Source organism: Tachypleus tridentatus, chromosome 7, assembly GCF_004210375.1.
Source record: "Tachypleus tridentatus isolate NWPU-2018 chromosome 7, ASM421037v1, whole genome shotgun sequence".
Taxonomy (NCBI): Eukaryota; Metazoa; Arthropoda; class Merostomata; order Xiphosura; family Limulidae; genus Tachypleus; species Tachypleus tridentatus.
The window spans coordinates 13,034,347-13,046,642 of record NC_134831.1 but is presented as its reverse complement, the minus strand read 5'-3'; positions in this window follow the sequence as shown (position 1 = coordinate 13,046,642).

Here is a 12,296-nt window from a genome sequence, read left to right as displayed (position 1 = left end):
AAAAAAAAAAATGTTAATTTAATGTTCATTAAACATTTTAAATTAGATACAATACTTATAGAGAGATTTAATCGCATATAACTAAAATGATTTGTACTTCCTAATATTAGTGATATATATGTATATATACAGATGATAACCATAGTGGTGGCCCGGCATGGCCTAGCGCGTAAGGCGTGCGATTCGTAATTCGAGGGTCGCGGGTTCGCGCCCGCGTCGCGCTAAACATGCTCGCCCTCCCAGCCGTGGGGGTGTATAATGTGACGGTCAATCCCACTATTCGTTGGTAAAGAGTAGCCTAAGAGTTGGCGGTGGGTGGTGATGACTAGCTGCCTTCCCTCTAGTCTTACACTGCTAAATTAGGGACGGCTAGCACAGATAGCCCTCGAGTAGCTTTGTGCGAAATTTCCAAACAAACAAACAAAAGATAACCATAGTGACATGTTTAGGGCTTATATATTCGGTTTACAGCGAATTTCCAACGGAAATGTGTCACGGTTATAACCAACCAAGGATATTCATATAGTAGACTGTTAAACAATGTGGATATTCGTGTAAGAGATTGTGAAGCCAAACAAAAGCACAAAAACACCCCACGCAGTATATTATGAATAAAACTTATGAGAACAGCACAGTTGTGTAATATTGCGCTTAACAACAAACTAACAAACATGGTTGCTAAAGAAACAAATATCAAAACAGTTTCATTCGACCAACTGCACAACTCCTCTGATGTAGTAGCTACAGTTAACGTTTACTTTTGGTTTGTTTAAATATGGCCGAAGAAGTAAGTAGACGCTCACATTTAGTGAAAGGTCTATGGAAAGTTTTATCAAATGCGCGCACGAAGATTGAATTTATCGTTTTAACAGAAGTCTGGCAAGGTTGGGCAACAATACGTTATCATGGTCATCAGAATGATTAATCAGCGATGCACAAAGAAGGTCCAATAGCAAACAAGATTTTAAATATTATGCTTAAAACGTGCAATTAAACGTCAGCACTAATAATAATAGTTTTAATTTCTTAGATAAAGTTTAAATAAGCAAAGTATCTTCATTATAGAGTAAACTTCATCACCCTTCTCGAAAGAATAGAAATGATAAACGTTGTTTTATTTTCATAGTTTATATAGATTACACGTGTATTATAACAGTGAGAAACTTGAATATTAGGTCAAGAAAACGTATGTTAATAAAACAAACCTTGCTTGACACGTATGGTGGTCACATATCATGCAAACCCTTCAGGTTGAACGTTTCGGTTTTTAGATCATCCTTCGGGTTAAAAACTTCAGTTCTAAAACAAATTAAAACGTCAGAAGTTACTTTTTAGAAATTTGTAACACACTAACAATGGTCAGTTTATTCTAATTGTGAATTGGGTAGTTATTCAGCATAATTAATTGTTGAGTAACATGAGATAGAAAAAATTCGAACATCTTATGAAAAAACTGTTTATTGTAACGTGAAACAAAGCGACTGTGTATCTGGGAGAAGTGACACCTTGTGTTTATAGTATTATAATATTAATTTAGTGATGGCCTTGCGTGGACTGGTGGTTAGGGCGCTCAATTCCTAATCTGCAGGTTGTAGGTTTGAATTCTGTTAACAAACATTGTTTATAATGTTATGATCAATTTCACTTTTCATTCATAAAGGGTCAACAGGGGGTTGTGTCCACTAGCTCCTTTTCCTTCTAGAGATGGCTAATGCAGGTAACCCTTGAAATAAATGGTCGGTTTAATGGTGTCGCTACTATATTGATTTGTAGTTCACACAGTCTCAAAAAATATGAGTTTTGTGATTAAAGTAAACAAAAAAGTTCTTTATAATTGTGTTTATTTGTTTATTTTCTGACTTTCAAACGTTTTATATACTTCCGGGTCTGTGCTATATCGTGCTCAAAAACGTAAGCTTTATACAGTCATTTCGCCTGAAAGGTTTGTTTGTTTGTTTGTTTAGAATTTCGCACAAAGCTACTCGAGGGCTATCTGTGTTAGCCGTCCCTGAATTAGTAGTGTAAGACTAGAGGGAAGGCAGCTAGTCATCACCACCCACCGCCATATCTTGGGCTACTCTTTTACCAACGAATAGTGAGATTGACTGTGACTTTATAACGCTCCCACGGCTGAAAGGGCGAGCATGTTTGACGCCTGAAAGGAAGCTACTGCATAGACTAATTCCCGTTAAATGTAGTTTGCGCAATTAGAAGACAGATGATGGCAAGTGTTAAATCCATTAACGCTTACAAGTTGCACCTTACACCAATTATATAAACTCCATTAATCTCCAAAACCCTGTATATAATCATACTTTGTCTTAAAGAAAACAGAAAATGAGAGAAGTAAAAAAACCCAAAAAACCCATGATTCGTGATGCCACTTAATATTCAAGATATATTCCATGACGCTCATCTATTAATGAAATTACAACCACCAACTTACGTGACGACCTTATCCATCACGTACTGGAACCCAATGATGTCGTACGTTGCACGTTTTGTACAGAGGTCGTTGAGAGTTACAGCATCAGTTATCTAATTTTTTTAAATCCTCTTTATATTTTTATAGTTATTTCACGAATTTCGTGAATGTAAAAGAAACACTTGTTCTTTCCATAGATAACACCAATTAGAATAATTCAATGAACAAAGATTACGCACGTGTTAAAACAACATGTCCAAAAGTATTTCAAAAGTATGGAAAAAATGAGAATAAATGATATATACTCTAAAAGAAAAACACACAGCCCACAACCGTATACCATTGCTATAGAAATATTAGGCAGGCAATCCATCATAAATATTTTAAGTGGGGGACACGTCCCCTTTGTCTCCTATGGATTTTAAACAGTAAAAAAGAATAGGAAACCCCTATCAAAGCCATAAAACTCAGAGGAATGAAAAATAAAAGTCTGCTTTTATTCGTTTAAGTCGTATGTCCTGTAAACATCGTCGGTTTATTGTATGTAGATATATCGGAGGCAATATTTTTATTTGTTTATAATATCTACCATGTCGTGTAAACGGATCACCAGACTTACAGGTAATTTATTGTATAAATAGTATCATGTAATTCGGCTTAGATTTCCAGGACTAACAAAGAATATTGAATTTTCGTGTGTTTGTGATCAATGGTGGAAGCTATTTAAACGACTGTTTACTGACTTGTTCTTTTAAGAATTAGATAAATCTATGCACTAGTTTTACTTATGAAACATTTCAGACGAGACTGTCGGTTACTCTTTCTTAAAGCTTAATCAATAGGATATGTAATTAACTATGTCCATTTAACTAGATTTAAAACATAAGTTCTTCCGATATGTTACTTTAGAATTGATTAGTCATCAGACACTAGCGAGGCATATTTTACAAGTATCCTCTATTGTTATTATTTTAGGTATTTGTAAAATAAATGTTTTTAATGCTTGTTTGTTTATTTTCTGAATTTCCCGCAAAGCTACACGAGGGTCATCAGCTCTAGCCGTCCCTAATTTAGCAGTGTAAGACTAGAAGGAAGGCAGCTAGTTATCACCGTCTAACGCCAGCTCTTGGGCTATTCTTTTAACAACAAATAGTGGGATTGACCGTCACATTATAACGCCCCCACGAGTGAAAGAGCGAGCATGTTTGGTGTGTCGGAGATTGAAATCCACAACCCTCAAATTACGAGTCGATTACCCTACCCACGTGGCCCTCTTTAATACACTATCCGATGAAATATTTTCCATCGCATATAAGTAATCTTTAAATTAAACATGCGCGTCTGAGCAATTTCTTTCTTGTCTTCCAGTGGGTTAGCAGATTGGGCGTCCGCGGGATGGGACAAGTGGGTCTTTCCCTCAAGGAATTTCAGAAGAAAATTTTTAAATTATTTGTTTAAAAAACGCATTAGAAAAATATAATATTTAAATACAAATGACCAAATTCAATTTATATAAATAAGGCACAGCCAGCAAAGCATCGCAATCAAACTTCAAGACAAATGGCTTCCACTCTGCTTTGGCATCAGTAAATGTAACTTCGATTAACGTAGTTCTATTAATAATACGAAATGAGTAAATATCACAATTTATTCGCAAAAGGAAAAAATGCAGAACAAAATTGTATTCGTACGATTTTTACGGCAGCCTGATAATTTGTTTTTTACGCTTCGTTTGTTTTTTGAATGTTTGTTTGTTTTGGAATTTCGCACAAAGCTACTCGAGGGCTATCTGTGCTAGCCGTCCCTAATTTAGCAGTGTCAGACTAGAGGGAACTCTTGGGCTACTCTTTTACCAACGAATAGTGGGATTGACCGTCACATTATACACCTCCACGGCTGAGAGGGCGAGCATGTTTAGCGCGACTCGGGCGCGAACCCGCGACCCTCGGATTACGAGTCGCACGCCTTACGCGCTTGGCCGTGCCTTTTTGTTTTTTTTTTTTTAACTTGGCACAAAGCTACACGAGGGTTATCTGTTCTCGCCGTCCCTAATTTAGCAGTGTAAGACTAGAAGGAAGGCAGCTAGTCATCATCACCCAACGCCAGCTCTTGGGCTACTCTTTTACCAACAAATAGTGGGATTGACCATCACATTATAACGTCCCCACAGCTGAAAGGGTGAGCATGTTTGGCGCGACGGGGATGCGAACCCACAACCCTCAGATTACGAGTCGCACGCCTTAACGCGCTTGGCCATGCCGGGCCTTTTACGCTTCGTACTTCTAAAAGTAATTGTTACCAGAGACTTTACAATACATATTTTTTACCAGTGTCACCTTTAGTGTGTAGTGTGCCGTGTTATCGCAAGATATTGTTATTTACTATTATAAACACTATTTCGAGCCGCTGTTCGCTGTCTTTTTGGACTAAATAATTAAAATAATTTGCTGGACTTATTAATCCATTGAAGACTGAAGCAATGAACAACAAGAAACCAAAACCAAACACGTCGATACCGACCAACTGTGTTTTAATATGTTCAAATTTACGACGTAAATTTTTGAACGTAGATAAACAATATTATGTTCTTACTGTTTATAAATATACTTTTTGTGCATATCACTTTTGATTGTTATTTACTCGAGCCATCTTTCTGTTAAGCCTAAAGTATCATTATCACGTATAATATAAACAAAATTGAGGATACGATAAATAAATATTGACGATATACATGTAACGTCAGCAGTAATATTGAATAAAGAGCGTCGATTTAGGGTTAATATATTTTAACAGAATACCCTTCCTATGACAAATGTCACCTAACAATAAACATTATACACCCTGGATGCGAAAAACTAATTTTAAGTGCTTTTTTTTTATTTTATAAGGAGTTAGGACTGGTTATGTTAAGATGGTAATAATTATTGATTCTTTTAAAACACAACAGTGATTGGTAAAGGTACTTGAATGTGTTACTATAACTCAATATTTTAGAATTATTTCCTAAATGAATATCCTTTTTAAAATAACAATAATATCTAACAACATAGATCATTTGCGCTTTTCAATAGCAGCCCATATTTTATATCGGAGAAAACTACAACTTCTTAAGATTTTACGATTGAACATTCTAGGAAATGCTGTTTTACTGACAATATTCTATTTTATTGAAAATCTCCTCAACAACTCAATTGAGTGGAGAAGGGACAAGGCTTGTGATTTATCAAGGGGAGAACGTAGAACTAGTCAGCTTACAAAATGGTTTATTGTAATGTTTCGCGCGGATGTTTTTGTTAGCTTCACAGCAAAACATATTTTTTTAAATTTAATTTACGTTAGTATTGGATCTAATGATAAATAAATTAATTACAATTATTTTAGAAAAGGAGTTCACACCATAAAAAAGTTATTTTAGTACTTGCAAGAGTTATTTCAACCTGAAAGGCGTTTAATGCTATATATAGATTAAACGTTCATGTCAGCAAATTATTAAAATTTAAACATGGTCGTCTACATTGCAATACCTTTTAAAGAATTATTGTCTGAAATTGAAGACGGTTGCGGAACTATTGGAATGACTGTAAGTGTAACTGATAAATACATTTTGGAAATTTTGAATAAAGCGTCTAATAATTCATTTCGTCTGTTGTTTTTTTTAATATGAGGTCTAACGTGGTTTTTCTTTTATAAAAATCTGTTTAGTTGTTGTTGGTATAAATCAAACGTTATGGTTAGTGATGCAGGCTAACCTAAAGGACTGTAAAAATACCCTGTTACAAATAATAGCAGTTGATGCTTGTTTGTTTGTTTGGAATTTCGCACAAAGCTACTCAAGGGCTATCTGTGCTAGCCGTCCCTAATTTAGCAGTTTAAGACTAGAGGGAAGGCAGCTAGTCATCACCACCCACTGCCAACTCTTGGGCTACTCTTGTACCAACGAATAGTGGGATTGACCGTCACATAATAACGCCCCTACGGCTGGGAGGGCGAGCATGTTTAGCGCGACGCGGGCGCGAACCCGCGACCCTCGGATTACGAGTCGCACGCCTTACGCGCTCGGCCATGCCAAGCATACAGTTGATACCATTCGTGAAGAGTGGCCGTTGTCATGGAAACATGCAAATGACGTTATTGTTTGGCGGGGTATCGTTCATCTGTCGTTAGTTTGTAAACGTTTTCGGTGACAGTCGATTGTTGCTGTACATTCATTTAATCATATTTGATTAAAAATTAAAAACGCAACATTTCAAATTTACCCCAACGTTTTTAGTTTCTTTTAAACTTATAAATTTTAATGTCTTTAAGTCTAAATTTCAAGAATGTGAAAAATAAAAGACCTGTACAAGTTACGTAAAAGGATAAGATGTGTGATTAGTTAGAGAAAAATCCTTATTTTTACTATCGGCTGTGTCCACCGCAGTGAACCGAACAACGTTTCACTGTTGCTAAGTCCATGCCATCGAGGAATGTTCAGATTGAGAACATAATCTGGTATATTCAACATGAACGGCAATTTATATGACGCCCAGGATAAATGGATAAGTTAGCTGAGTCAAACCTAAAGTCTAGAACTGTTGACCATGGGGAGGGCAATAAGTCAGAAGCATCCACCGCCTATATCAACAACTAGTCTTAACTTAATAATGGTGCTGACTGCTACTTTTATAACGATCCCACAGCTGAAAATACAGAGCCTGTCCAGCGAGGTATTATGGACTTGGACCTTTTGATCCGGTGTGGCTCGCAATTATCAGGTAACGCCTATTTTATTGGATTTCTACTGCATTAACTCTGAATAATGCCTTCAAAAAAAAAAAAAGAAAAGTGTCTAGAAACTTCACCGAGAACGTTTTTAGTACATGGCTAGGTGGGTTAAGGCGTGTGACTCGTAATCTGAGGGTCTGGGTTCGAATCGCCACTGCACGAAACATGCTCGTCCTTTCAGCCATGAGAGCGTTATAATGTTACGGTCAATTCCACTATTCGTTGGTAAAAGAGTAGCCCAAAAGTTGGCGGTGGGTGGTGATAACTAGCTGCCTTCCCTCTAGTCTTACACTGCTAAGTTAGGAACGGCTAGCGCAGATAACCCTCATGTAGCTTTGCTCGAAACTCAAAACAAATAAAACAAATTTTCCTAGTAACTAAGGGAGTTGTACCTTTTGCATCTCATGAACATATACAAATCTTGGCAACTCAGGAAATTGTACATTCGTATATCTTATGAATATACACAAATGTTGGTAACTGAGGAAGTCGTATACCCTTATATCTTACGAATGTATATAAATCTTGGTAACCAAGGAAATTGTACGTTCCTATGGTTCATAAATAACGAAGTAAATATTATATTATCATTTCTTTTCCTGGTATACAACTGTTAAGCTTTTTTTACGTTTTTACCGAAGAAATTATACGAAACATTTATCACTGATTTGCTTCAAGAATACGCTATCTCGGTTATAATATCAAACATTTTATTAACGGTAAAATGCAATATTTAGTAAATCATTCTATACGTTTTTCAGATACATTCTTAGAAATATAGCACTGAATTCTTCATTTGTATTCATAAATAAAGCATTTAGTCATTTAATTAGTCCTTAAAGAGTATGGACGTCCATACTGGTGGTGTAGCAATGGGTGAGTAGCTGTTTCACAACCTCTCAAAATTGGCATTTTAATTTTTGAATATCAAGTTGGAGATAAAACATCCAGAAACACGGAAATAGTTTTATTGTGATCAGCAAAAGAAGAAACAAGTGTCTCATGTCCCTTTGAGACTTAGATTCGTAGAGCCACTTCCCTTTTTGGGATCAGCTTCATCATGGTAAAACTAACTCATCAAAGAATTGGAGACACAATATACATCTTGATGATAACACGTTATCTTTATTACAACCACTTGATTCACTGAAATATCTTTCTTTTTTCTTGTCAAGAGGTATGCAGACATATTTTTTGAAGACAAGATAATCTGGTATGAGCTACGTATTCTGACTAGAACTAATAGCTTAGTAAATAACGTAGCTAACGTGGTTTAACAGTGGTATACAGTGTCATCATAAAAAATAAATTAGTAATGGCTGGAATGCAATGTTTTTCAGAAAAACCATTTGGGGGGTCGATAGGGGCAGTATTTTCCCCTTAAGCTCCAGAGGTGGCCCCAAATGACAGTTTCTCTGAAACATTTCTAGTTAAGCCTAAATAGTATATATATATATATATACACACACACGCAAGTTTTACTATAACTTATGGCTCAAACTGAACTAGGGTGAAAGGGTGACACGCGAGGTCAGCCTTCTTTGACCTCTAAATCATTTGTGAAATGACTCTTGAGATTGATTCATCAGTTCAACAACTTCGTTGTCAGCGATGTTTTCGGTCGTGGTCCCAATAATATGTTATGAAATTAGGCCAGTTTCTGGGATTTTGATTAATTATAAATCCAAACGCGGAGCTAAGACTGCAAAATAATCCTAATAAGTGTAAACAATTACCAAGGTTCTGATATTATGCGAATTATTTAGGTATAGTTAAAGCGCTTTCATTAAATCTTGCTGTCATAATGACGTCACGATTTTTTCTTCTACATTGATATTTACACACCAATTATCAGAACACATAGTCGCAAAGGGGAATTAAACCGATTTTTTGTAGTTAAATCAACACTGTTTCGGCTACGCAGGGAAGTTTTGTGATTTGTTACTACAAGTTTTCCAAAGTTAAAGCTTATATCCAGATTTAGAATTCTACTAACTATCAAAGTGAGTGACGAATAGAAACGATATCTGTTGTATAGGCTACAGTCAGAAACAGTAATAATAACTAACAATGTGTGTATGTTTTCTTATATCAAAGCCACATTGGGCTATCTGCTGAGTCCACCGAGGAGAATCGAACCTCTGATTTTAGCGTTGTAAATCCGAAGACACTGCTGTCCCCTGGTGGACAACATGAGAATGTACCAACATCTTAACTAATATAACTATTACAATTTTTATTTATTTATTTTTTGTTCAATGTAAACATTTGTTAATGAAGGAAACATTTGGTAATCGAAAATCTTGCATGGTATTTTCAATCAAAAAGCATTACATCAAACTGATATTAAATATATTTAACAGTGTCCAAAATATTCAGAATATTTTCCTATTTGGTGTTTAAGTGATGAAAAGAAATCTGAAATATAATTGTTTCAAAGTAACTTTGAAAGGCCTATAGACATTTGAATGCAATTTAGTTCCTCGCATTTAATTGTGCCCACCATGGGTATCGAAATCCTGTTTCTTGCGTTATAAGTCTTCAGATTTACCACTAAGCTACCTGTAGGCTTTGATAAAATAAACGATTTGGTTTGGTTTGTTTTGAATTTCGCGCAAAGCTACTCGAGAGCTATCTGCGCTAGCCGTCTCTAATTTGGCAGTGTAAGACTAGAATAGCCCTCGTTCAGCTTTGCGCGAAATTCAAAAACAAATTAATTGAATGAAATTATTTTTTTCTATTAATTACTTTTAATACACATGAACTAGATAAACTTTTTTGTTTTGTAATTTTGGCTTGAAAAATTAATTTTTGTTATTATACAATGAATGTGTTATTCAAATGTTTTTGGATTAATTTGACGAAAAGGGTCTTTTTTAATTACGTTAACTAGTACAAATGTTTCAATAAAAGACAGACAAGAGAAATACTAACAAAGCACATTATCACTCTGAAAAGTGCTAGTGTGTTAACCCATTTATGCTTTTGTTCGCTTATTTTCAGATTAAAGCCGTGTTAGGTTATCTGTTTTGTAAACCACGGGGACTTGAATCCCGGATTTTAATGTTGTAAGTTTGTAGACTTATCGCTGGCTCATCGAACGACCTATTTTTACTTCAAAACTGTACATTTAATAACCAGTGTATTTGAAAATTTGGAGTCAGTAAATAATGTTGTGTATTCTCTAAGTAAATTATTTGTCAGTAACGATGTAGGTATCGTCTGTTAGTTTTTACCTTGAAGATGTCCATAACGCAATTTCAATAGCTTTAACGTGATTTAAAAATGTTTTATGCTGGTTAGTATTGTATATTCCCAAGTTTCATTTAATTTTACATACATCTGTTCTATGAAAATTAACACCATTCAACAATGTAAACAGGAACAAAAATATTTATATAATAATATACACCTGTGTTCCATGAAAATTAACACCATTCAACAATGTAAACAGGAACAAAAATATTTGTATAATAATAAACGCCTCTGTTCCATGAAAATTATCACCATTTAACAATGCTTTTTGTTTTGTTTTTAATTTCGCACAAAGCTACTCGAGGGCTATCTGTGCTAGCCGTCCCTAATTTAGCAGTGTAAGACGTAGAGGGAAGGCAGCTAGTCATCACCACCCACCGCCAACTCTTGGGCTACTCTTTTACCAACGAAAAGTGGGATTGACCGTCACATTATAACGTCCCTACGGTTGAAAGTGTGAGCATGTTTGGCGCGACGGGGATGCAAATCCGCGACCCTCAGATTACGAGTCGCACGCCTTGACACGCTTGGCCATGCCGGGCCGTTTAGCAATGTAAACAGGAACAAAAATTTTCATGTAATAATACACACCTTTGTTCCATGAAAATTAACTCCATTCAACAATGTAAACAGGAACAAAAATATTTACATAACATGGGCCCGGCATGGCCAAATGGGTTAAGGCGTTCTACTCGTTGCACCAAACATGCTCGCCCTTTTAGCCGTGGGGGCGTTGTAATGTGACGGTCAATCCAATTATTCGTTAGTAAAAAGAGTAGGCCAAGAGTTGGTGGCGGGTGTTGATGACTAGTTTTCATATAATAATACTGCCGCTGTTCCATGAAAATTAACTCCATTCAACAATATAAACAGGAACAAAATTATTTATATAATAATACACACGTCTGATCCATGAAAATTAACTCCATTCAATAATGTAAACAGGAACAAAAAATTTCATATGATAATACCACCCTGTTTCATGAAAATTAACTCCATTCAACAATGTAAACAGGAACAAAAAATTTCATATGATAATACCACCCTGTTCCATGAAGATTAACTCCATTCAACAATGTAAACAGGAACAAAAAATTTCCTATGATAATACCACCCTGTTTCATGAAAATTAACACCATTCAACAATATAAACAGGAACAAAAATATTTATATAACATGGGCCCGGTATGGCCAAATGGGTTAAGGCGTTCTACTCGTTGCACCAAACATGCTCGCCCTTTAAGCCGTGGGGGGCGTTATAATGTGACGGTCAATCCAATTATTCGTTAGTAAATAGAGTAGCCCAAGAGTTGGTGGCGGGTGGTGATGACTAGTTTTCATATAATAATACTGCCGCTGTTCCATGAAAATTAACTCCATTCAACAATATAAACAGGAACAAAAATATTTATATAATAATACACACCTCTGATCCATGAAAATTAACTCCATTCAACAATGTAAACAGGAACAAAAAATTTCATATGATAATACCACCCTGTTCCATGAAAATTAACTCCATTCAACAATGTAAACAGGAACAAAAAATTTCATATGATAATACCACCCTGTTCCATGAAGATTAACTCCATTCAACAATGTAAACAGGAACAAAAAATTTCATATGATAATACCACCCTGTTCCATGAAAATTAACTCCAGTCAACAATGTAAACAGGAACAAAAATATTTATATAATATGGGCCCGGCATGGCCAAATGGGTTAAGGCGTTCTACTCGTCGCACCAAACATGCTCGCCCTTTTAGCCGTGGGGGCGTTGTAATGTAACGGTCGATCCAATTATTCGTTAGTAAAAAGAGTAGCCCAAGAGTTGGTGGCGGGTGATAATGA